Below are 26528 nucleotides of genomic sequence, written 5' to 3'. Positions count from 1 at the left end.
GCCCTGAGAGGTCAGTGTGGGCTCTCAGTTCATCTGCACCCTACTCATAAAGCAATTGGTATCGTGGTGCTAAGCCAGGCTATGGCTTAGAGTGTTAACCCTTTAAAGAGTAGCTGCTGATGTTTGTGGTGTCGACTCCTTAATTCAAATGTATGGCCACGTTGGGGACCTCAGTCAGGGCAGGTCCACTCCTGCAGCCACATGCTCTGCGCAAACTGCATTTGAAGACAAGGAAAGTCAGTGGCCTTTCCTAATGCCACGTAGATGACCAGGTATGAGTGCCCCAGGGAGAGGATGTCTTGCCTATACACTAGTTTTTGGTTTTTTTTTTAATTAAAAAACCAAAAAGTTTAAAGATAACAAACACCCATGTATATGCTTTACAGAATTAACAAACGTCATAATTGCTCTGTCTTCGTTTCACGTGGCAGATACATTTTAAATTCTTTAATTTCATGACTAGTACCATTTCCCTCTCTTCCTCCTTATCTAGACACCCACTATCTTGAATTTGGTGTGGTGCTAGTGTGCTCTTACATGTATCCACAAATAATTCATCATACGGAATTATTCCAATTGTAACTTTTTTTTTTTTTTTGGTTTGGTTTGGTTTGGTTTTCACTGAACATACTTTGAGATCCAGGTGTACGTAGTCATGCATTTGAGCTCCATCCTCTGCCAGTTTGTGTAGCACCTCCCTGCTGACAGACAGCTGAGGGGATTTTTGACATCATTTTCACTATTATAGACAATGTTCTTAAGAGACAATGTTCTTTTTTTTTTTGGATTTGGGATTGAACTCAGGGGCACTCAACCACTGAGCCACATCCCCAACCCTATTTTGTATTTTATTTAGAGATAGGGTCCCACTGAGTTGCTTAGCACCTTACTTTTGCTGAAGGTTCCTTTGAACCTGTGATCCTTCTGCCTCAGCCTCCTGAGCCACTGGGATTACAGGTGTGTGCCACCATACCCAGCACAGACAATGTTCTGCGGTGCCCCCTTTGAACCCAGGATGCTTAATCACTGAGCCACATCCCCAGCCCTTATTTTGAGACAGGGTCTTGCTAAATTGCTTAGGGCCTCACTAAGTTGCTGAGGCTGGCTTTAAACTCACGATCTTCCTGCCTTAGCCTCCTGATCCACTGGGATTACAGGCATGTGCCATCACATCTGTTTGCATCTTTTCTTATGGGATTATTTTATCCTATGCCCATGTTGGAAATAGAGTCTCTCTCTCTCTCTTTCTCTCTCTCTCTCTCTCTCTCTCTCTCTCTCAATTAATTTGTAGGCATTCTATGATAGTCCAAATATGAATCCTTTATTTTATACACTGAAAACTTTCTCTTGGCCGGTCCTTTCACTTTATATATTGTGGCTTTTGTTGAATAAAAATTTTTACATCTGGATGTAAATAATTCTTCCTACTTAATACTTACATATATTAGCTGTTTTTTTTTTCTTTGTAAAAAGTGCTCCCAAATCTAGGTGGCCTATGGCCAGCAATGTTTATTCCTTGCTCCCTTCACACAAGGCCTGGGTACACGGCAACTCTGCTGGTCTTGGCGGGGCTCTCTGGCCCAGCCCAACTCCATCTGTCTTGCTTTTCTTTCTGGAAACCAAGTCGAAGAGCAGCCACTATCTGGGGTGTGTTAGTTCCTGTGCTGCTGTCACAAATTAACACAAACTGGGTGGCTTAAAACAACAGACATTTATTCTCTGCAGTTCTGGAGGCCCAGAGTCCAACGTCCAAGTGTGGACAGGGCTGTTGGCTTTTTCTGGAGGCCACCAGGGAGAATCTGTCCCCTGTCTCTCTCGTAGCTTCTGGTGGTCACTGGCAACGCTGAGCTAGTATACGAATGACTCCAGTCTCCCCCTCTACCTTCTCGTCCCTTTGCCCTCTTAGGTGTCTCAAAACACCCTCTTTTCCTTATAAAGACCCTTGTCATTAGATGAGAGCCCAGTTCCTGAATAGAGCCTGATCTTGTCCTGATCATTCATTTAATTACATCTGCAGAGACTCTATTTCCAAATAAGTCCACACTCACAGGTTCTGGGTGAACATGTCATTTGCGGGGAGCACCTCTAGCCCACCACGTGGGACATGTCATCATGGTTAGGCAACGACGCTCAAGGCGGAAGCTCCTTGGGGCCTCCCCTTTGGACGGGCACCATGCCTTCTAGCCACATGGCACCCGACAGAGCAAATCGGATGGTCCAGGTCACCGACTGAAAGCACTGCAAGTCACCTGGCAAAGAATGTGAGTGTTTAATCCTGTTTAAAAGGAAGTAAATAGTAGATTCCAATAATCCAATATGTCACAAGCCACGTGGTTTTAAAAGTCAAATCATGTTATACGGCTTTTTGCCAAAAAGCAAGCATCCTTGAAGCCACCCATTCCTAGAACGGATCCTCCTCCTAAGCCTGGCTCTCGGTCTTCTTCCTTTTCTGGGGTGGCAGATGTTGGGGTGTCAGTTCTCACACCTCTGCTACTCATGCTCTGCATTTCCCGGAAACTCCTTCCTGATGTGTAGACAGTGGACAGTGTCACGACTCTCCAGTAGCACTAAGTCACTCCAGAGTAGTGTGTCACCCACTTGGGTGACTGCGAGTGGTCTTATATGCCTAAATATGTTGAAGATGACCTCTACGCCTCCCCACAAATCTCTGCCGCCCTCAGTGGTCCCATGTCATCGGAGCAATGACAGTTCACTCAGTTGTTTAGGCTGCAATAAAGACACTCCTGTCACCCCTCCTGTGTCACATCCCTCATCCAAACCATGGGTGAATCTTGATGTGTTCAAAATTCAATACTTTCTCAGCTGCCCCGACTTCTAATTCCCCAGCCCTAGCCTGGGCCTCTTGCCCATGAGGTGGCCATAGCTTTCTTCTGCTTCTCCTCTTGCAATTCTGCCCTGTAGTTTCTGCAGGGCAGCCAGAGGGATTTATTTTTTTCTCCAGCTCAAAATCTTCCAATGATTTTCCATCTTATAACAAAACCAGAAGTCCTGCCATGACACGGGGGCTCTGGGTGAACCAAGCTGGCCCTGGTCTGTGGCTCCTCCCGGAGTACTCTGTTCTTTTAATATGTACCTGCTATTCTTGCCGTGGGAATACTTTTCCTTCGTATATTCTCTGTTCACTCCTTTACCCTGTTCATATTTTTATTGAAAAACTCCTTTCAAAAAGACTTCTCAGTTTCTCTCTATTCCTTACCCTTTCTTACTGTTTCCTTATAGCACTCCCCACAGCCTGACCTTACGTATTATTGGATTCATTCATATGTTTATCTGTCTTCCACCATCAGAATGGATTTAATTCATAGCACCCAGGACAGACCTTGCCTGTGGTAGAAACTCATCATTTTTTCAGCAAATGAATAAAAGAAAGAATGAACTGCTTTGTTGTTCTTTTAGGTATTAACTTCTATATTCCTAAGGCATATGGAAGTTTATTAGGGGTTCGGTTGTAGATGCTTCCTGTTGATATCCTACTCAGCAAAATGAAGGGTTAGCCCTCTTATCCACTCAAACCCTGCAGATCTGATCTTGCCCGTTATCCTCAGAACCTGATCATGTCGTTCTTGTTTTGGTAAAATCAGTTGATGATTGTGTTAATTTTTTTACCACAGCATCCAATGATTACTTTCCCTTTCTTGTATAAAAGGTTTGTCTTTCTGTAATTATGATGACCTCAATCCTACATTTACTTATTGTCTTTCATAAAGGGACTCTATTGGTTCATTGATTGAATCGTCCTTTCCTGAAAACACCCTTCCTGGAGCCCTTTGCTCCAGTGTCCATGGGACTTCCTCAACTGGTTACGTAACCATCATCCCAGGATTTACTTTGTCCTTGATTGCACAGTTACCTCTCACCAATATCCTGGGTTTACATCCTGTTTCCTGATCTATGTCTTCCTTCTAGGTTTCTCTTTTCCACTTCAACATATTTTTTCCCCCTCTGGAATAGAGATTAGCCTCAAAACCTTGATAACTTCAGGAGGAAATATGTTTGTCTTAGTCTACTTTCTGTTCCTATAACAGAATACCCGAGATGGAGTAAATGACTAAGAATAGAGGTTTACTTAGCTCACAATTCTGGATTCTGATAAGTTCAAAAGCATGGTGCAGGCAACTGGTGAGAGCTTTCTTACTGCATAATAGCATGGTGCAGGTTCTGTGGCTTGGTGATACAGAGTTAGCATACTAGCTCAGGTCTCTTCTTCTTATAAAGCCGTTAATGCCATCATGAAGGCCCCACCCTTATGACCTCATCTACTTCTAATTGCTTTCCAAAGTTCCCATCTCTAAATACCATTAACACAGGAATTTGGGGATGACATGTCCAATATATTCACTTTTGGAGACAGCACAGCAATGTTTTCCTTCATGGCACTGGCCCCGTGGGCTCTTTGACACAGGAAATTTGTGTCCTTTACTTTTGAGAAAACTTACTGTTTCCTTGAGCAATTTCCTTCTCATTATCGCTTCTGTCTTCTTTTCTAGGAACTCTCAGGTGTTGACTTTTTTACTAGTTCTCTAATTTTTTTTCATCTTTACTCTCCCTTTTCCTTCTTGTCTTTTTCCTGTTTTTCTGTCAGACTTTTCTAAACTTTATCTTCCATTGCTTGAATTGAATGTCTATAAAATTCTGCCGTATTTTTCATTTGCAAGCATTCTTTCCCTGTTCTCTCAGAATGTCTTCTAATTTTAAAAAATATTTTTATTTTTAATCAACACAGTAATAATACATGTCTATAGATTACCGTTTAGCATCTCAATTCAGGTGTACAATGTATAACAATCAGATCAGGATACTTGGCACGTCTATCACCTCACATATTATATCTTTGTGCTGGGAACATTCAAAATGCTTTCTACTAGTTATTTTGAAATATTCAATTAATTGTTGTCTTTCATAGTTATCTTACTATGTTATACAAGACTAGAAGTTATCACCTACCAATTGCACTTTTGTACCCATCAACCTTTCTCTGCCTCCCTCACTCCTCTGACCTTCCAGGCCCTAGTGACCACTCTTATTTCTACTTCCTTGAGATCATGAAATCAGCTTCTGAGCTTCCACTGTAAATGAGAACATGCAGTATTTGTCTTTATGTACCTGACTTATTCCACTTAATATAATTTCCTCCAGGTCCACTCATGTTGCTGCAAATGACTCTATTTTATTATTTTCATGGCTGAATAATATTCCATTGTGTATGTACCAAATTCTCTTTATCCTTTCATCAATGATGGACACTTTCATCATTATGTCTTGCCTATTATATATATAGTGCTACATATAAATGTAAGAGTGCATTATGCCTCTTCAGCATAATGATTTCCTTTGGATAAATTTTCCAATAGTGAGATTGCTCTATTATATGGTACTTCTATTTCTAGTTTTCTGTAGTTATTGCTTCTTCATGATTGTAACCTTACCATGAATAGGATGACTACCCTTTCTCTCAGTTTAATGCCTCTGTGACTATTTGCTATTTTCCATAGTTGCTGTACTAATTTGCATTTCCACCAACAGTATCTGAGCAGTCCTCTGAAAGTGCCTTTGTAAAAGCTGTTCCAGTTAGAACTCTGCCTAGTTGGGAGAGGGCGTTCACCTGGTCGTGTTGGGGTGAGGAAGCTACCTGGATTCCTCAATATTCCCTATTCTGGTTTCTCTGCTCCACTCCACACCTTCAGAGCTCCCCAGGGCTTCCAAATCCCAGGCTTTTCCTGATTCTCAGCCTCAAATCTGTGTCTTCTCATTGGCTTCTAATCCACATGCCAGATTTCATCTTCTCAGCTCTGTTTAGTCAATACCAATGCTCCATCCATTTTCCATACTCCAGAATTTGGCTGACATCCAGACTCCCGTTGATTCTTTTCCAAGATTCTTTGCCTAGTAGGACTTATTCATGACTTTTACTTCATTACTATCATTTTGTTTTATAGAAGAAACAGAAATAAGTGTTGCTTTTTCAATCTACCATGTTTAATTGAGTCCCCAAACTTATCAGTTTTTACATTGCTAAGTTCTGCTTTTTATCCTATGATATATCCTATGATAAAAATATTTACCCACAATTTTTCCAAGCTTTGTTTTTCATGTATCCTAGTTTTAGTGTGAAGCTGGACTTGTGAATTAAAATTGATTGTTTTCACATAATCTCTTGTAACTAAGATGAGAATCTTTATAAACTAAAATAGTTTATAAATATTCACAGAATAATCCACCTTTTCCCTCTGATTTTAATAGCTTTACTACCATTTGACACTTTTCCATATATGCTTGGGTCTACTTCTAGGCTGATTTTAATTAGAATTGATCTATTAAATTTTCATTACCTAGCTTTAGATCTCTACTTTTCTGTATTTACTATTTCTTCATAAGTTTATACAAAATACATTATTTGGGAATTTTAACTGGAAAAAAATTTTAGACTCCTTTGAGGAGAATTGTTATTTTTAAATTTTGGAGATTTGCCATTCATGAAAATATTATACTTCACTATTTATTTGCATCTTTCATTTCCTTACTCAGGTTTAGTAAATTTTTATATGTATTTTATTACATTTATTTCTAGGTAATGTATACTTTTTGTTGTTATTATGAATAACATATTTTTCTATTTTATTTTAAAATTAGAGCTTGCTGGTTACAGGGACTCTGGATTTTTGCATACTCAACTTGAGTTTCCAACAATCTTGCTAAGCTTTTGTTGGTTGCAATATGGTTACAGATTCTCTTAAATTTTATACGTAAAGATCATTTCATAGCAAATAAAAACATTTATTTTTCTTTCTAATCCCAGTGGCTCTATTTTCTAATTTCTTTGTCTTGGTTAGAACTTTCAGCACATTTTCTAATTGTACCAGAGGGTAATTTATTATTCTTTTTTTAAAAATTGGTTATAATGAAAATGCTTTTAACCTTTTATCAATGAGCATGAGCATGATGTTTGCTATAGATTTCTGGTAAATGTCACTCAGTTAGTTTATAAAGATTCTCATCTTAGTTACCAAGAGATATTTTTTTTACAAGTGATTATAAATTTTACCAAATATTGAGATGATTTTTCTCTTTTCTTTCTTACCTTTTTTTTTAAAAAAAAAAAACTCTTAAGCTGCTTATGTTGTAACAGACTTTCAGATTCTGAACCATCTCTGCATTGGTCTTTTTTTTCCCCCAGTGTTGGATTCAATTTGCTAATTTTTAAAAATCTAGGCTTATGTGCATTTAGTCTAAATTTTTTCTGTGTGTGTGTGTGTGTGTGTGTGTGTGCGCGCGCGCGCGCGCATACTTTGTGGTCCAATTTTCATATCAGAATTCCTTTTTTTCAATTGGCTCATTTAGTTGTACATGACAGTAGACTCCATGCTGACATAATTATAAAAGCATGGAATATATTTTGTTCTAATTCAGGCCCTGGTATTTCTCTCCCTGCTCTTTTCCCTCTACTCTACTGATCTTCCTACCATTTACCCATAGTTATTTTTAAAAAATTAATTTCTTTTTTTTTAAATATTTCTTAGTTCTCAATGGACCTTTATTTATTTACATGTGATGTGGAGAATTGCACCCAGTGTCTCACACATGCTAGGCAAGCCCTCTGCCACTGAGCCACAACCCCAGCCCCATTAAACTAATTTCTTGTTCATATCAGGATTCTACTAGTTTGCTTTCATTGTTTTATCGGTTTGGGTGTCTGGAAGGTTTCATTGGACTAAAAGAATGTGGGAGGGGTTTCTGCAACATTTTAATAGTTTCAAATCCTTCTTTCTATTCAATGAAGTAGATATTTTCAAGCAAGTAGATAGTTCGTGGATTCAACGAAATGATTCTAATTTTCCCAAATTGACACATAAACAAAATACAATTGCTGAACACTAACTTATATGATAGCAAATGCTCAGAACTAAAAGATATAATGTATCATCCAGATGTTTCCAAATGTTTCTTTAGATTTATTATAGTTTGATTAGGCAGATATATCCTATGATAGACAAGCTATTCTTTCCTGGGATGATCATTGGGGAAATACATTCCACAGGAATTTCCTATATAAATCCTATGTATTTTTAGTTCTGTTTATAAATGATCTCTGGAAAAAAGTAAAATTTTCCATAGCAGCAACTGGCAGAGATTGGAGAACGTATACTCTTTTTGTTTTCCTTTCCTTTTTTAAAAAAAAAATTGGGTTGTTTTATAAAAAAAGCAAGAAGGCAAAGAACGAGGATATTTTCTATATCATGGTGTATATTACATGAAATGTATTGGATTATTCTTCCAATCTATAGTTCCTCCACAGTAAGTTCATCTTCATTTGATATAATGAGAGCAACTAAGAACAGAGCAGGGAGGAAGAGCAGGAAGAAAAGATTAACATTAAACAGATACATGAGGTGGGATGGAAAGGGAGAGAAAAGGGAAATTGCATGGTAATGGAGGGAGACCCTCATTGTTATACAAAATTACATATAAGAGGTTGTGAGGGGAATGGGAAAATAAACAAGGAGAGATATGAATTACAGTGGATGGGGTAGAGAGAGAAGATGGGAGGGGAGGGAGGGGGGATGGTAGAGGATAGGAAAGGTAGCAGAATACAACAGTTACTAATAGGGCATTATGTAAAAATGTGGATGTGTAACCGATGTGATTCTGCAATCTGTATTTGGGGTAAAATTGGGAGTTCATAACCAACTTGAATCTAATGTATGAAATATGATATGTCAAGAGCTTTATAATGTTTTGAACAACCAATAAAAAAAAATTAAAAAAAAAAGACAAAAAAAAAAAGTTCATCTTCAAACACAGAATATAGGCTTTATGATTGCTCATCCACTATATGCTGTATGTTAGGTATCCAGAATTTATCTAGGGAAACATACTTCTTTTTTCCAAAGGCATAACCCCAAAATATTTAGCCGTTTATCTTCTAAAAACCATGCAAAATGCATGTCCCTTGCATGTTTCCTGTTGATAATAGTTTCCCCATTTGTAGTACAACTTTTCTTTCCTCTGGAAAGCTGGTACTTATTTTATTCTTTGCTTGCAAAATTGTGCCCTGATGCTGTTCAACCAAAGGACATGCCTCATACAAGTGAGGAGAGTATCGCTCAGGCTATAATCAGCTGCAGCAATGGAAAATAGCATTTTTGAACAGGACTCTCCGAGTTCTGGGCAACACTGCCTGGAGATCACACTGCCAGAACATCTCTGGACAGAGGTCACATCTAGAGCTCACTCATTAAATTGCTTTCCAAACTTGCTGAGATCTGCCCTATAAAGTCTCCAAGCTCAGCCATTCACCACACTAACAAGTATTATTCTATCTTTACAACCTGTCCAGATATGGGATGTCCCCGGCAATAAAACTGGCTGTATTCCAAAAGTTTATTTTCAAGTCATTTATTTGGAATCAGAAAACATTTTCCCATAGGAACCATTTTATAAATGGTGTTGTTCCACAGATGCCTGGTTGAGCTACATTGAATTTGAAATGTAACTTTGACTGTAGTGTTCCCACCAACCAATTGTTTATTCAGTTTCTCTGGGAAAGTGCATTCTGATTCTAACTTAGGATGCCTGAAGCCTGCCTCTTCCTCTTCCTGGTAGCTTTTGCTGTAGCTTTTTGGGGGGCTCTTTTCAGCAGTGGTGGTTAGAAGAGGGGAGGGAGTAAAAAGCCTTCCTAAGAAAGAGATGAGTGCTGGGGGTGGAGGGTGGTGCACAGCACCACCAGCAGCTCAGGAGGCTGAGGCAGAAACTTGCAATCAAGGCCAGCCTCAGCTACTTAGCAAGACCCTGTCTCAAAATAAAGAGGGTTGGGGATGTGACTCACTGGTTTTTATGGTTTGGATGTGAGGTGTCCCTCAAAAGCTCATGGGAGAGACAATACAAGAAAGTTTGGAGGAGAAATCATCAGGTTATGGGAGCCTTAACCCAATCAGTGAGTTAATTCCCTGAAGGGATTAATTGAGTGGTAACAGAAGGCAGGTAGGATGTGGCTGGAGGAGGGGGGGGTCCCCTGGGGGCATGCCTTTGGGGTACATATGTGGGGAGCTGAGCTTAGCTCTCTATGCTTCCTGATCATCCTGTGAGCCGCTTCCCTCCACCACACTCTTCTACCTGGATGTTCAGCCTCACCTCGAGCTCTGAGGAAAGGAGCCAGCTGTCTATGGATTGAACGCTCTGAAACTGTGAGCCCCCCAATAAACTTTTCCTTCTTAAAATTGTTCTTGACAAGTCTTTTAGTCACAGCAGTGAAAAAGCTGACTAAAACAGGGATTAAGCATTCTGAGTTCAACCTGTGGCACACACACACCACACACACACACACACACACAGAGAAATAAAGGAAGGAAGGGAGGGAGGGAGAAAAAGAAAAGGATGAGTGTACAGAGTCTATATAGATATTTCTGGGTAACTTCTTAATGGCTGGAAGGCTGAAGGAGGAAGCCACTCATGTGACTCGGCTTCTTCCCAGTGTTCTGAATAGGACATAAAGGGCAGGGGCTTTGGCTAAACAGATCATTTCTAACTCAGATCTTCATGAAGAGGGAAAGACTTTCTCTTAAAACCTTCAATTTTTGAAGACCAAGCCTCTGGACTTGTAATTAGCCAGGGAAATTATTTAAAATTTCTTTGTCAGTGATGAATCACTGTCCAAACACATAGAAATAATGAGACATATATTTTGCGTCTATCCCTAGACCTGAAAAATAGTAGGTATTCCAAAAAAATCATTTTTTTATTGAATTAAGTACTAAAAAGTACTAGACCACAATCAGATGCATGTGTGGGTCGGTTAACTGCATTCTAATTGAGCATCTCCTAATTCTGACCCTCCCATAGCACACACTTTGAAGAAGTTACTGGAACATCAGTCTCATCTGGGGGTAGGTGCTGGGTCTCCATGCCCTCTCTGTTACATATCAACTTCTAGCACTCTCTCTCCACTGCCAAGACTGGGGAAATAAAAAGGTATAGCAGGGATAGTTGCTATGACAAACCAAGAAGGCTATCCAACCCTAGGACCCTGGCCGGCACAGTTTCTAGCACAAGGTTTATTCTGGCCAACATTGCCTGCTAAAAACAACCAATGCACTTTTTTTTTTTTTTGGTCAGTCGTTTTTATAACACAAGTAGACATATTTTAGGGGGCTGTGCCTCTTTTCCAGGCTACAATTTAGCCTGTAGAGCAGACCTGGGTCTTGTCTATTTCAGGTTTTCAAATTGCATAACAATTTAAATTCATTTCTGTACTTGCAACTACTTTAAGAAGAAATACAGTATGAAATCGCCCTCCACTCAAAAGCCTTCGCCACTCCCAACCCCCATAAACATATCTGTTAATTTTCATTTGATAGACTGCTTTCTTTTTAAAGCTCCATTTGTGTTCTTCAAGACAGCCTCTTTCTCCAAGATTAACATTTCTTCTGATTGCTCCTGACAATGGATACACTTCCAGAGGCCCTGCTAAGGATAACCAAAAAAGGGCATGGAGCAGGCTGGTTTTGGCAGCCTGCTCGGCTGTTTCAGAGCTTTTTAGGTCTTGGTTTTTCTGATGAGTGATTTCCTGAGCATGCCTGGGGAATGACAGGCATCTGCACAGGCCCACGGCATCACCTTGGCCAGGGTGTCGTCATTGGCTGCTTATTAGAAAAACTACAGGACAATGCATACCACTGACTGCCGGCTGTAAACATAGGGGATATGTGTTCACTTAGCATGGACTTCTGGGAGGGGCCAAGGAAGGGCCGTCTGCAGTTTTATTGAATAGAGCAGTGTGCATTCGGCTGCCTGCCTGCCTGCTTGCTCTCTTGCTGTGCTCCTGCTTAAAGGGATCAGCCCTTCCTTTCCCACGGAGTCCTGGGGAAGAGATTTCAGCCGAGGAGGTAAGGCACGGGCCTTTCTCTTTTCTCTTCCAGAGAAGCTGGGGACTTTTCTCTGGGTTTCAATCAACATTCCTGGCCAAGGTAGCCAGACATGCAAGATCCTTCAAGGCAATAGACCATGTAAATTCTCGGAGTCAGACTGGGCTTCACCACCCTGCAGATGTTCCCAGAGGCGAACAGGGTGAAATTTCAAGTTTTGTTTCTAGAGTTGGGACAAGAGGAGAGATCACATAGTGACTTGTATCAGGGAGCACTGGCAACGTTGCTTCAGATGTCCTTTTGTTTAGGAGAGGGACCTGGATTTGTACCTGATGATCACAGGCCAGGGTTTGCGGGCGGGCTGTGCCACTCAGCAGCTTCTTCTGCATCTTTTATTATCAGACTTTGAAAGGAGTTTTGCTTTAAAAGTAAGAGCAACAACTATTTATGTTCATGAGAAGCCAAAAAGTGATGTGTGTGTGTATATGTGTGTGTGTGTGTGTGTGTGTGTGTGTTTAAACCACATGCATTTCTATGTTACTTACTCTGCAAACAAGAACTAGACTTTTGGAGCTGGGGAAAAACAAATACAGTCAGAGGGTTCTAGCTCTAGTGATGGTTGAGTTAGTGTCACTGATCTGATATTTACTAAGACAGAGGTTGCCTACCCTGATCTGTTTCCTATAAAACCTAAAAACAAGAGTATGCATGTGCTAGTGGGTGTGTGTTTAGAAATCATAGTTAACCTCCTACCAAACTATTTCTCAAGAACTCTCATTTTTCTGTTTGAAAGTGTGCCTGACTATGCCTGGAGAATTTGAAAAAAAAAATGTGGGTTGGAAATGTGTTCCAGAAAGGAAGGAGACAGGCTTTTATTTCAAGATAGACGTATTTGGGCATCTTAAATAGAAGCACAGGCAGCTAGTTGGTAGTATGGTCTGCAATTCCTTTTAGAAAGAGCTGATTGTAAAGGGCGGGGGAATTTTAGTGCTGTGGCAATCCAGGGTCAAAAAAGTGGATAAGAACAAAGTACTTGGTCTTCAGAGATCCGTCTGTTAACAAGACTATGCAGATGAACTTATAAACGGAAACAGCAAAATCCTTCTAGTGTTTTTGGCAAAACCGGACATGTGTGGCTAGATCTTAAGTGAAGACTAGGTGCTATGTGGAGAGAAGGGCAAATCTGGTAATTTTTTTTTTAATAATATGGATATGAAAGGCTAAAACCACTCCAAATGACAGATTCCATTTGATTTTATTCCACGCATTATGGTGGTTTGGGGTTGAGATTCATTAATCTTTTCTCTTTGTATTTAGAAATTGGGGATAATTTCTTGAGAATGTCTCTCTCTGCTTCTAGAAGTGATATATGAGAACAGACTTCCCTGTGAATTTCTTTCCCTGGACTAGTTCTGAGTAAGTGTGAGAGGAAGGCTGCAGGCAAAAGCTACAGTTTGATTATTGTCCTTCCCTCGAAGAGATCAAGTTCCAAACTATTTTCACAGTGTTTTTAATGTCAATCAAAATATGAAGAGCAAATTTTTTTTTCAACTGTTCTCTAAACCATGTAGGGAATGCAGTTTGGAAGGAAATCCATAATCTTGGGATTTGAAGATAAATTCCATTTGAAACCAACATCTTCGAATCCCTGAAAGTTCAGTCTTTCTATGACCTCTCCTTCCCATCCCCTCCTATACCTCCCACCTCCAACAACCACAAAGACACATTAAAAAAAAAAAAAACAGTGTACATGTTCTACTGTAGATTGAAATGTGAGGATTTTAGTTTCTGTTGAACTTTAGGCAGTTATTTGGGTGTCATTTTGCTGTTGAGTATTAGCTATAATACATCTCCCCCAAATAGGGAGGAAAACAGACTTAATAAAACCACACTGCTAGAACTTCCATTCTATTAAAATTATTTAATAAAGAGAAATATGATGTTTTGTACCAAAATTCTGCTACAAAACATTACTAAAAGAGTTGATCTTTGGACACTCGAGAAATGTACAAAGGATTGGCTATAGGTAAAGTGTAGAGTTGTTTCCATTGTTCAAAGCCAATAGAATGGGGGATTTAAATAATTAAAATGAAAAAAAAAATGACATGGTTTTTGCATTAGAAGGAGAAGGAGACCCACATTCAAAAGATTTAAATGAGATACATGAGAGCATTTCCTGACAGGGGGGCCATTAATAATTCTTATTGACCCCTGTGACTGTCCTGAAGAGCTCCTGCTCTCTGCATATAAAATAAGTTGGTACTGTGACATGCCATAGAAAGTTCCAGAACCTAGCCTGGGTATTTTCTGTTCTGATGAGTGAAATGCACCACAGAAGTCCTTAAAAAAAGAAATAAAAAAAAATAAAAAAGAAAAAGAAAAAGAACATGTAGTTGTCATTTTCATGGTAGCATGATAACTAGTTTGTCACTCCTTTAACAAGACAGAAAAGTGACTTGAGATGGGTCTGAGAGAGGATTTGATAGTTTCCCATCTGCCCGTTGTCTGTCACTGGGTTAGGAAATGTGGTGGGGTGAGGCCATGGGGGTGGGGGGATGGAGAAAATGCTGACGAAGAGGAATGCAAATAGCATGGTAGACTAAGGAGGAGGTTAGAAAGATACTGCCAAAGAATTTTTAGACTTTCAAAAGGGGTTTTCTGGGTAAAATCTCTCAGATTCTGAAAATAGAACCATTAGCTTCTTAACAGAAAGTTCTTCATCTGTCAAGCTAACCCAGATACCCATCTATTATGGATGCTGGGTAATTTAAAGAGATGCTTTTAGCTCAGCCTTAACTCATGAGCACCAAGATGAGACTCACTTGTAGTTTTGGTTCCTCTGCTGAAATGACCCTGACCTTTGCAGAAGGCATCAATTCTTTGGCCACAATCTGCAGAATGGATCCGGTAGTAGTTAATATCTCTAAGTGAAGTGAGCCTTTGTTCTTCTTCCCTGTAGGCTAAGTACACTGAACTGCCTTCAATTGGAGTCCTCTGGACATTATGTTCCTACCTCTTACCTACTATCTTGAACTATTTCCTCCTTCCTCATACTTGAAGATCCTTGGGTGCGACTTTCTTGCTCCAACTTCTTTCTAGGTCCCTGATTCCATAATCTAGTGAATATGGGTCTAGCCCAATGTAGTCTGAAGTCTGGTTTTGATGATCAGAGACCAGGAGAAAAAATAAATAACGGGAAGATAAGACATCAGAGGTGCAAGGCAATATCTAGGAACCAGGAAATCTGAAGATCCAGATGAGCAGAAGACCAAAGACAATGCTGACAACAGAAAGGCCTTAGTAAATGAGGCAGCTTCTTTGCCTCCAGCCAAAAGCATGGAATTAATCCCAGCATGTCAAGCCTGGGCCTTGTCGGGAGGATGAGGTAATCAGGAGCACCTGGCTGTGGTTCCTGTTGGTATTGAGACCAGACTGCTGCACGGAGCTTGCCTCTCACCTCTGAGGGCCTCAGTCTTTAGTATCCCCAACTGTCACTGAGCCCTGGTAGCATCCCTAACTTCCTCACCCCACCCCTCCACCCCACCAGCTCCTCAATTCCCTAACCAAACATGGAGCTTTCCTGGTCCCACACTGGAAATGGACAGGATCCGGGCTCTAGGATGAGGCCCAGACGACGGTATAAGTGTCAGCACTGGCTCTAGATAGAGGAAAGCTGCTTGTCTTTTTTAGGCAGAAGGAGAAAAGTTAAAAGAGCAGGCAGAGTTGAGATTAGAGCATTTTCTGTAGTCCGGGGCCACAAGCTTTCAATTGGCTGGGTGGGAGGGGGTGGCAGGAAGCCTGGAAGCCCCAGGCTATGAGGAGGAAGTGAGGAGGTTGTCCTTCTGGTAGGATGTTTTGCTTGGAGAACTTAGACAATCTGATAAGAACTCTGAACCCTTAGGTCCTTTGGGAACCCATCCTTTGTGATTGACTGGTAAGGGACCCACCCTTGAGAGTCAGGAGATGACCCTCAGGAGGTAAGGGTATGGTCAGAATATGAGTGGAGATGTGCTTCTTGTTCCCAGATCTGGAAGGAAAAGAAGATGATGTGCATACACAGATAAAGAGGAGGAGACTGCCTCCTTCAGCTTCCCTTCCAAAGAAAAGGAGATCATCAGCAGAGAAGAAGCTGTTTCCTTGTGGGTAGCTCACAGAGGCTAGAGAAACTCAGGAATGGCAGCTATTAAGTGTACTCCCAGAGAGCACGGAGAGATGAATAAAATGATTGCTAAGCAGCTGTGAAGCAGAGCTTGAAGGAAAACAATTTTTTAAATATTTTAAATAAATTGGGTGTTCTTTATAAGCACTCATTTTAATGCATATCTTTTCGTTTTTTCAAAAGAGTGTGACTACATACATCAATAATGGAGAACTTGAAGATAAATTTCTTTTTAATCGTTTCCTGAGGCTTCTGGCCTTGCTTTGTGAATATGCAGATGAGAGCCCTTGACTAGAAGGGAATCATCATACTTGAAGGGGAATGTATTAAGTAGGAATATGTAATTAGTTCCTTTTACAGCCACATGTAACATCCCTTCTTGCTTCCTTCCAGATATTTTGCTGGGGAAGTAGGCAGACCTCACTTGCATGCTGGGCAGGACCAGGGGAAAGCACCCACAGGGACCAAGGGCCAGTAGGCATCAGTGTTCCACTGGATGCATATAAAGCAGAAAAATAGGCTATGTGGTAAATTACAGCTAGGTGAGCAAAGGAAAAATAGGAAAAAATCAGAAGTCAGGTAGTTTTAGAAATGAAGATCTTACTGAGCAAGATGTATGGTCAGGTAAGATGCAGTCTGGGGAAACAGATGCTTATGTTCACAAGTTTCAGAAGCTCAACTCAAGGGGCAGGACTGTAAAACACATCTGGAATAATAAAGAGATGGAATCACATGGAAAGCCACAAGCCAAAACAGGACCAGAGAGTCCAAAGAGTGAAATTAACATCAAGGTGGGTCCAAGGGTCTCAGCAGAGAACTCTCTCTCCACCCAAGGTGTTTCCAGTCACAGAACTCAGCTTCAGACTGTGTCTGCTTCTTTCCACTGTTCTATCACCTGGAAAATTCCTTCTGTGCTTCCAGGTCAAATTCTGAGAGAGGAGATCTGATGGATTCAACTAATAGCTATTGTCTTCATTTGCCAAATCCCTTAGCAGGAAGGGTTGTTAAAGATACTGATGTACCTATGGATGAATTGCACCAGTTGGCCTGGCTGCCACCCTGCTCCAATCAGTCAGTGGTCACCTGTGGGCAAAGAAAAGCCCAGTGGGCCATTTCAGTTAGAAGAGGCAGTTGGGAGTGGAGGCCAATCAGCTGACATTTCCAACAGGTCTCAATGTATATAACTTGGATTTTGATGTGAATATATTATTCTAGAGAGTGGTTTACCTAATACCAGGGTCATACAGTTCTTGGTATGGCCCAGCGAGCCAGTCTTAAGGGAGGGTAACCTCAAATTTTCACCACTGATAAATGAAAAAAATAAGAATTCATTTCATTTCGGAAAGATTCTAGAGAAAAAGCACTTCGAGAATTCTTATTGGCAAGAAACTTCATGAGCCACAGGTATGATATGGCTCGCCTCCAAATGAAGGCAATCTTTCAAATTTAGTAAATAATAATTTAGCAATTTTAATAAATGAAAACCAATACATTCTCAGTGTAAATCACAATACTTCAATCAACAGAATGCAATAAAAGCCAGTGTACACTTAACCGGGTGTTTCAGGTCTAGGCAATATTTGCTCTGTAATCCTTCATTCGCTGAACCCCTGTCCTGTGTTCGAAGCATCCCCTGTGTTCTGGCCGGATCACATTTGGAGCATCATGGTCACACTTTTTAGAGAGGCATTGACAAACACCTATCCCAGAGTCAGCATCAAAGGCTGGAGGGGCTCAGGAGAGCAAAATAGATGAGGAAAAGATAAAGGATCTAGACCTGTTTATTCCCAAAGAAATAAAACTAAGGGGCCAGCCACTTGTATGCCTTCTGATATCTGGAGTACTTTTATGTGAAGATGGGAGACGGCATATGTGTTTCTTGAGAGAGCAGAATTGAAGACATGGATCCATGGAAGTTTTAAGCTGGGCAGGACTTTAGGATATCATTCAGCCCAGGGAGTACATATAGTTTTCCATTTATATGCCAGGTCCAGCCAATTGGTATGTTAAGAAGGTTTCCAAGGCTGTGTTTAAGCTCACAGGGGAGAAAAAACTGCTGTCATTGGTAATGATCTATGGCAAATGGAGCCATAGCTTCTTAAGAGCCACATTTTGTACTTGGTCAATGTAGTCTGCAAGTTCCTAATATTTGGGAGGCCACAAGTTATTTCACGAGGTAAAGAAATCTGTATATGCAGCTAGTGTTTTTAGCTAACTGGGTCATAAAACATGTCACACAATATGTGCCACTATTTTTCTAATTGTGCAGAATGTATTCTGGTGATGAGATGTTAATTTATTTACAAGAGTAGTTGGATTCATAGAAACTTCTGGTTTTATGTTTTCCTAAGACATAATGGGAGGGTTGGGCCAAGAAATTGGGGATCTTATGAAGAATTTTTTTTTTTTTTTTTAAGAAAGGAACTGGGCTGAGGAGGTAGCTCAGTGGTAAAGCATTTGCCTAGCATGCACGAGGTCCTGGGTTCCATCCCCAGCACTATACATACACACAAAAAGGAACTGGTAGTCTACTTTTCATTTACCAGATGAGAAACTAAAGCCTGGCCACACACACTAAGTGCAGTTATTTATGTATTGGTAAGTTTCTTTGATTAATGTCTGTCTGTCTTTTTGGTCAGTAAGATTCATAAGGGCAGGGAACATCTGTTTATTTCATTTATGTATACCCAGTGCCTGGACACATGGTAGAAGCCCAATAAATATTTGTTGAATGAAAGAATAAAATAAGTGACCAGATCAAGATCATCCAGTTAACTGGTAGCAAAGATGGTTCTAAAACACACAGCTCCGAAGTCCCAGGCAGTTAACCTTTTTGGTTTCAAAGATTGCTTTATTCTGATAATAAAAGAGAACATTACAATTCACAAATGTGGATTATACCATGCAGCCCAATTTGCCTGCACACCAGTGGCTCTTGAGCAGCATCTGTAGAGTTTTTTGAAAATACACATCCCTGAGACTTGTCCCCTGGAGGTTCCAATTCAGTAGGTCTCGCTAGAGTGAGGTCCAGGCATCTGTAGTTTGTCAAAGCTCCCTGGTGGCACTGATAAAACATCCTGGCTCAGAAACAATTCTGTACACCTACAGTAACAATAATTTATAGGAGAGGTATGGAGTTACTTATTTCTCAGAAGTCTATTTCTTCAGATTTAAATGATGTTTTTCCCTAAAAGTTACAGATGTATATCCCAAGTCATCAATTTTACCAAAGAGTCCCTTCTGAAGAGCCAGAAGACTTATCTTGAAAATTCCTCCAGCTTCACCTACTCTTTTGGTTTAAGCACAAAGCTGTCAACCCTATGAGGTTCAAGGTCCTGATGAGATTTCCAGTGGTTGCTTTTATAAAGCACTGGAAATATGGCAGGAATAAAATTTCTCATGGTATTTCCACTTCTTGTTCCAGCCACTGTTACTAAGTGAAATTTAGACTTGGGAGGAGGGGTAAATCTAGGAAAATTTTTCTTTTTAAGTATTTCTGTTCCAAGGATGTTTTGAAAATCAGTTACTTTAGGTATTTCCCTTACCAGGAATCACAGAAGATGTTTTTCTCTGTCTTCCACTTTGTGATCAGGACTTGCAAATCCTAAGCAGGAAAGGAGAGATGCCTCCTTCACCTGCACCTCCATCCACCCCCCCCCCCCCACCAAGGCTGTGACCATCACAGCCTCAGGCCTAGATGCTTCCCTGGAGTGTGGGGCCTCTAACTGGCAAGTGGCTTTAGGATCATGGACCGGGGATCAGTTCCTTGTGCAAAAGCACAGAAAATTCATCTCTAGGGGCTACTTTTTCTGTATTTTGCAGAAGAATCTACCATATTCAGAGCACTGAATATATACATTATATTCACCCAAAATTGTAGCTCTAAAGGTTTATCTATATGAGTGAACTGGTCCAATACGAATGACAGAATTTTACTGTATTTGTATCAATGCTATTTGGTTTACAAGGTGCTTATGTTGTGTACAGGGAAGCAGAGCTTGTTGGAGAAAGGAAGCTAAAATTGAGTTAAATTATGTCCCACAGCTACACACAAACAGCATCTGGACTCCTCTCTCTCTGCTCTGATACTACCTGCCTTTCCAGGTACCCTCAATTCATACTAACTCCCAAAAACTGATAGTTAAATTTTCAAGAATTTTGGGATCTGGTTTGTAAAATAAAAGCATTACTAAAAGTTAAATGATATAAATTTAAAATTGTAGTAAAAGCCAGGGTAATCAATATTTAAGATATATCCCTTCCTAATTATTTCACTCTATTCTACTATAATCTGTTCTCTTGGGGATAGTAGATACATCTACTTAGTCTGTATGATGAAAATTCTGTGTTATGCTTTGCAACCCAGCTTCTCCTTCCCAATTCTTTGTTCAGTGATGTCATGTTGGGAGCTTGAAATTGACCATAATGGAAGGATTTATATCAAAGAAATTGGCACTTGGTACAAATCAGACTTCCCTTCCTTCCAACAAGATATCATTGATCCCAAGGTATGGAGAGGCAAAGTTGGCCTTTTACACAGGACAGCCAAGCAGAACACTTCTGTCATTTAATTGCATGCATATTCATAATTTATGTATGTTTGTTTGCTTATTTATGATTTCCCAGAACATTTATTATTTCCTAGATCATGTTTCCTAGAGCATGTGATGCTCCTGGAACATAAATATCAGGGAAACAGGGACTTTGGCTTTTTCAGTGCTGTGACCTGAGCCTAAGAAAATACCATGCCCCACATGTACTATTAGTAAAAGAGTAAAAAGAATAAATGACTATAATTTTTTTATAAGAAAGCTGAAACCAATGTTATGCTAGAGCTCATGAACCCTTCACTAATTGTACCATTATCCAGCGTTTAGAATAATGTGTGTCACATGCTAAGTAGTATATTGATATTTATTAGATACAAGTAAAATAATATTTATAACAAGCAATTTTCCGGATGTAGAAACTGAGTTACAGTTAGGGTAGGTAATACATCTGAGATTACAGAGCTAGTACAAGGCAGAAGCAGGATTTATACCTGTATAATCTGTTTCCGTGAACCACAGGCTTACCTTCTGTGCTGTGCAACCTATCACTAATGACTCCAAGAGACAGAGACCCCTCTTTTATGTGTGACTCTAGCCTGTCTGTTCTCTTACAAATTTGGGATATTTATTCCTTTATTGTACAGTTATAGTAGCATTTCTAAATTGCTTTGCACATGATTTAAACCAAATTAGATTGTCAATTATCCACTGTGACTTCTTACAGAGACTCAGTAGGCATGGGGCTCTGTTTAGTCCTGTGCCCCTTGCCATGTGCTCTCTGGTCTGCCTTCCTCCATGGGCATCACAAAGGTGGAATGAAAGGAGTCTGTTGCTTTCAAGTTTTGGTTCACCAGGAGGTAAGACTAGGACCAACAGACACAAGTTCTAGGAAATTGCAGGTGAGAATAAGCATATTCTATCTAGGTCTGTCTCTGCAACATGGATCACCTTCCACTGCAGAAGACAGCCTCCACCATCATCTTCAACCCATAGGTTTAAAATTTACCCTTTACCCTTACCCATGGACCTGAGCCACTTTTGTCTAAATAATCTTAATGTAATATGACCAATTATTTCTAAAGCTTGGTTGTTTTGTAGTATTTCAGTGTTTTAGATCTGGAATGAGAGAGGGAGAAAGAGGAAAAGGAGGGAGAGGGAAAAAGAGAGAGAGCGAGGAAGGGGTGGGAAGAGAGAGAGAGAAAGAGAATGCAGAACTTGGGAGAGAGTGTCAGAAGGTGAAGAGCAATGGATTGCTAGTTATCCTGAGCCCTTACAGGTTGAGGATGGTTGAGAAGGTAAGCTAGCTCAATCAGCTACCTTGTTGGGGTACTTGCCATATGATGCCACTTTCCAACTGAGGACTACACCTTAGAGCAGTAAAGTAAACCAAGTAACTTGCCCAGCTCACACAATTGTTACATGATTGAGCTGGATTCATGGCCACTCCCTGACTCCAACCCTTTTCATTCCTCTACAGCTGTCTGTTCTGTGTCTTCCCTCAGAAAAGTGATGGAAACCAGAGCAGAAGGTTTCCATAACCAGTCATTATAATTTGTCACTGAGCCATACTGCAGTTCAAGGAGACAAGCACATTGTCACTCCCTGCCATATAAGGACACAGAACTAAACACCATTTCTTACACTACTGACTCAAGCGATTGTTCAAGTTAGAGTCAGACAGGGCAAGAATCTAGGCTTAGAGCAGTTAGGGAGAGGGCCACAGAAGTACTTCTGTGTTTCCTTTTGCTGGTAGCAGAGAGATTTGCACATTTCTCCCTGACTCCAGGGGAGATATGGAATTAGATACTGAAGGATTAAACCAGTTGGACAAGTGCTTCAAGCCATTTTGTTGTCTAGGTATATCAAATTTAGGTATTAAAAAGGCCAAGACAGATTCTTTGAGGATTGGATGTCCAACTACAGAATTTGGAGTCCAGTTGCTTTAATGGTCACTCCTAAAATATTATTCATTAATAATACACTTTGTTTAAGTTTGACCTTCTTGCTCAAAGCACAACGTTCATGTGATCACTCTTTGCCTTCATAGTCAGTCACAGTGGGGACTTCAGAATGCAGCTCCATTAACCAGTTTCGTGGAAGAATTGAGGCATGAGTAGCTGAAACAATTTACTCAAGATCAGCCAGAAATCTTGCTGTAGGTAGCACCCACTCTTTGAGATAGTTCTAAGAAGAATTACTTAGTTTCCTCAGGGAAAGAAAAAAAACATCTCCAAACTCCTATCTTTGGCCAGACTGCATCTGGGATATTAATTTCCTAGAGCTGCCATAACACAGTGCCATGAACAGAAATGTATTCTCTCACAGTTCTGGAGATTAAAAGTTCAAGATTGAGGCATCAGCAGGCCTGGTTCCCTCCAGGACTTTGGGGAAGGCTCTGCTCCAGCTATCTCCTGGGCTTGTAGATGGCTGCGGTCAAGTTCATGTTCAAGTGGCATCCTCTCTTGTAGGAGTCTATGTCCAAATTTCCTATTATAAAGTTACCATTCATATTGGATGAACTCCACCCTAATGGCCTCTTTTCAACTTGATCATCTCGGCAAAGGCCATAATAAGGTTACATTTTGAGATGCTGCAGGTTAGGACTCTGACAATGAATTTGGTTGGGGGAGAGACATAATTCAACCCATAACATGCTCCAGTTCAAAATCATGGTCGAAACCCATGTGGCATAGCTTATGAAACTCTAAGTGCAGAAGACTGTTGCTGGTGGTATTCCATCTTCCCTCTGAGTCTAGGGAATTCTTTGCTAGAAATCAGTTGGCTTTTTGAACTTGCCCTTGACATTTGCTTTCTGCCTTTCGCAATGTGAAATTCTGATCCAGTGAGAAGTCAAAAGAGGTCTCTGAAATGACGCACTGAGGGCGCAGCTTTGCATACTGTGGCCTATCTGTGGAAGGCTGGGAAACCACGGTGGCAGACAGTCTGGTATGTGGCCATCAAAGGTGGGGGAGGGGGCTGCTGGGAAGGCTTGGCTGAGACCATCTGAGAGTCTGGAAGGCAGAGCCAGGAAAGAGGTGAGCAGCTTTGGAGCAGCTGAGCTGGCCAGGGAGGCAGCCACCGATGGCCTGGTGTGGTGTCCGCACAGGAGGAAGGAGACTTATACACAAGCCGAACACAGCCATAATCCCCAAATACAGGGGAAAATATTAGATGCCTACACAAACGTGTGCTCTAAATCTTTTGACTGTGGCCTTAGTTTCTTCCACCTCTCCTCTATCCATCCTTTGCTCTCAGTGCCTCTCTGGCCTCATCTGTGCTGGCCCAATTGGTCCCCAGAGCTCCCATGTCATGCTCTGCCTCCTTTGGATTCCCTTCAGCCACTGCTTCCTTCTCTCCTGTCCTTCAAGCTCTCCTTGGTGTCCCAGCTTTGGTCCTGCCCGTGACTCCTCTCTCAGGCCAGAGACAATCTGGAGAGTCACTGTACCATTTATCATCTACACTGTGACACTTCTGAAGGACAACTTCCCTAAAATAGGAGCCCTACCTGGGATCCTGCCAGGCAAACCTGGGGGGCTGGTTATCCTGTGCCTGGTGTAGGGTGTCCTGCCCCCCAAATCTCCCTTCACCTATCACCACTCACTCTGTTTCTAGACCTTCCTGTTTAAAAACTTTGGATGTTCTGATCCTTCTTTTTAACTTCCTTCCAAGAACTTTAGATATTGAACATCTCTCTTCCATGATCTCTTCACTTCCTCAATCTCCTCTACTCTGTAACTTGTCTCACTGTTTAAATTCCTTTTTCCTTTTCCTCTTCACCTCCTCTCTCTCTCTCTCTCTCTCTCTCTCTCTCTCTCTCTCTCTCTCTCCTTCTCTCTCCCTCCCTCCCTCCCTCTCTTTTTTAAATTTATTTTTTTCCATAATGCAGCTCAAGGAGGTCATGTTTGTCTGCCGTGATACATATGGGGCATATTTCCTATATTTCTGAGACAAATCAAGGCACAAACTGAGCACATGCGTGTGTGCACACACGTCTCAAAATAAACCACCAAATGCTACAAGCTGCTTGGGGTCTCAGATGAGTCCAGAGTGGACTGCCCACCACCTCAGCACCTCTACCCAGGGTCTAGAACAGTCTCTACACCACCTAAATACCTGTAACTATCGTGTGTACGTGTCTCAATTCAAAGTTCACACACTTCCTGTATGTGCACACCTACCCTAGAGTTGAAGACAATGCAGACGTGAAGTGACAAAGCAAACAGCATTGACTTCATTGTGACCTCAGAATCTGGATGTCTGTCCTCTAAAGCAGCATGCACCAGAGGCCTAGCAGGGGTTGCTGCAGGTTTCAAGAAGAAATAGACTTTGAGGCTGAAATCTTCAGTAGCTTTCAAGCATAGTTCTTTGTATGAGTCAGTCACGTGTGACTTCCGGTCTTTCTGAAAGGTCACTGCAATTGTCAAGTATCTGTGTCAGACTCTGGGTTGTGCAGGGATGTCCTGAAGCTCCTTTTTCAACTCTGAGGGGAGAGGAGGGACGCATCCCTCTTGCTGACTAATGGAACATCTGTCACAGATGGCTGAAATAGAGCACCATGCCAGCAGGAAGAAGCCACACTCCTTCTTTCATTTGTTTACTTATGTATTTGGGGATTTTGACTGAATAATTTTCTTTTTTGCTTTTTCAAGTACCCTGAAAATAATTGGCAAATAAAGAAATAAGATACTTTATGAAAGGAAAGAAGAGCCCTGTTAAATTTCTTCCTCCTCTTCTTAGTTCTCGCCTTCTTCCTCCTTTCTTCTCAGTCCTCTCCTATTTTTTCTTTCTCCTCCCTTTGAGATCTAGACAGTTGGAAACATCCTATACCGTTTGGGTGCTTCTGCTTCAGTCATGGTGGCCCATGGCTCTCATCCTTGCCCGTGTCTTTTTGGGTTTGCATCAATCACAAAGATTGATTGTAACAAAAAATACTTCACTCTGCAGTAGTCGTGGCAGGGGTAAATGGCAGTATTCATTCATTGCCCTAAGATTCAGTGAAGTAATTAGTATCCACAGGCCTGGAGCCCTGACCACCTGTATTTGGTAAATAGGAAATGAAGAGTTTAAGAGTTTGTTAGTTTTGGTTTTTATTTCCCAAACCTCCATGCCTTTCCACATACCTGCTCTTAGGCATGTGTTAAAATACAGCAACTGCTCTTTCCATTGGGAGGAGTTTCTAGCTTGCTAATTCTTTTTTGAGAGTGTGTTTGCAATGAGGTTTAAGTTTTAGATACCTTGGCTTGCAGAGGACCTCAGAGTTCAGGTGGTGGAAAAGATGCCCAGGTCCAGACTCCTGTCCATAGCAGATAACCTGTGTCACTCTGAATGGCCTCTTGGGCCATTCAATGCCCAGTGCCTTGCTCTGCTCTATAATGCCTGGGTAGGGAGCAGTGTATTTTTAACAAAGAGGGACTTTAGGCAGTAGAGTGTCCCAAAGCACACCCATTGTTTTCTTTCCTTTGTCTTTTGAAACAGAAGACTTGCTCTTTAGTAGTTTGGGGAGATGTAAGTCCCATATTTATAAAGGAAAGTCTAGACTCAAAGTTCAGATTTGAGATTTCCAGCAATTATCCCTTGAGTGACAGCTTCAGTTGACTCTGACTTTCAGGGCTGTCTCAACCCCTGTTCCAGCCTTTCCTTCTTTCCATTATTTTAAAACATTTTTTTTTTTTAGTTATAGATGGACACAATATCTTTATTTTTATGTGGTGCGGAGGATCGAACCCAGTGACTCACACGTGCAAGGCGGGCACTCTACCACTGAACCCCAGCCCCAGCCCCTTTCCATGATTTTAAATTTAATTTTTAAAGGATGCAATGCATGTTTATTATTTTAAACTAGATGTCATATAAAGGATTAACATGAATAGTTTCACTGCTGACATTATCTTACATTATTTCCTCCACATTTAATTTTTAATTGACACATGATATTTATAC

General features: G+C 40.9%; 1 protein-coding gene and 1 pseudogene across 8 annotated transcripts in view; one reads left to right on the top strand and one right to left on the bottom strand.

The window, feature by feature from the left end:
- Positions 1-26528, top strand: part of Cald1 (caldesmon 1) — a 204082-nt gene that overhangs the window by 15805 nt on the left and 161749 nt on the right. For 2 of the 8 annotated variants that reach the window (XM_046455045.2, XM_058582818.1), the window contains exon 1: positions 11570-11900. The exons of 1 other annotated variant lie outside the window; for it this stretch is intronic. The gene's annotated coding sequence lies outside the window, so the exon portion shown is untranslated. Of the gene's footprint in view, positions 1-11567; positions 11901-26528 lie in introns of those variants that run through there. 5 more of the 8 variants (XM_058582821.1, XM_046455042.1, XM_046455046.1 and 2 more) reach the window with 5 other exon arrangements.
- LOC124099855 (centromere protein Q-like) overlaps positions 1-26528 on the bottom strand; it is a 59082-nt pseudogene that overhangs the window by 18874 nt on the left and 13680 nt on the right.

Source organism: Marmota monax, unplaced genomic scaffold (genome assembly GCF_021218885.2).
Source record: "Marmota monax isolate L192 unplaced genomic scaffold, Marmota_monax_Labrador192_F-V1.1 WCK01_AAM20220418_F8-fsc00131, whole genome shotgun sequence".
Lineage (NCBI taxonomy): Eukaryota > Metazoa > Chordata > Mammalia > Rodentia > Sciuridae > Marmota > Marmota monax.
Note: the sequence above shows the minus strand (reverse complement) of the source record. Positions and strands in the feature narration are given on the sequence as shown.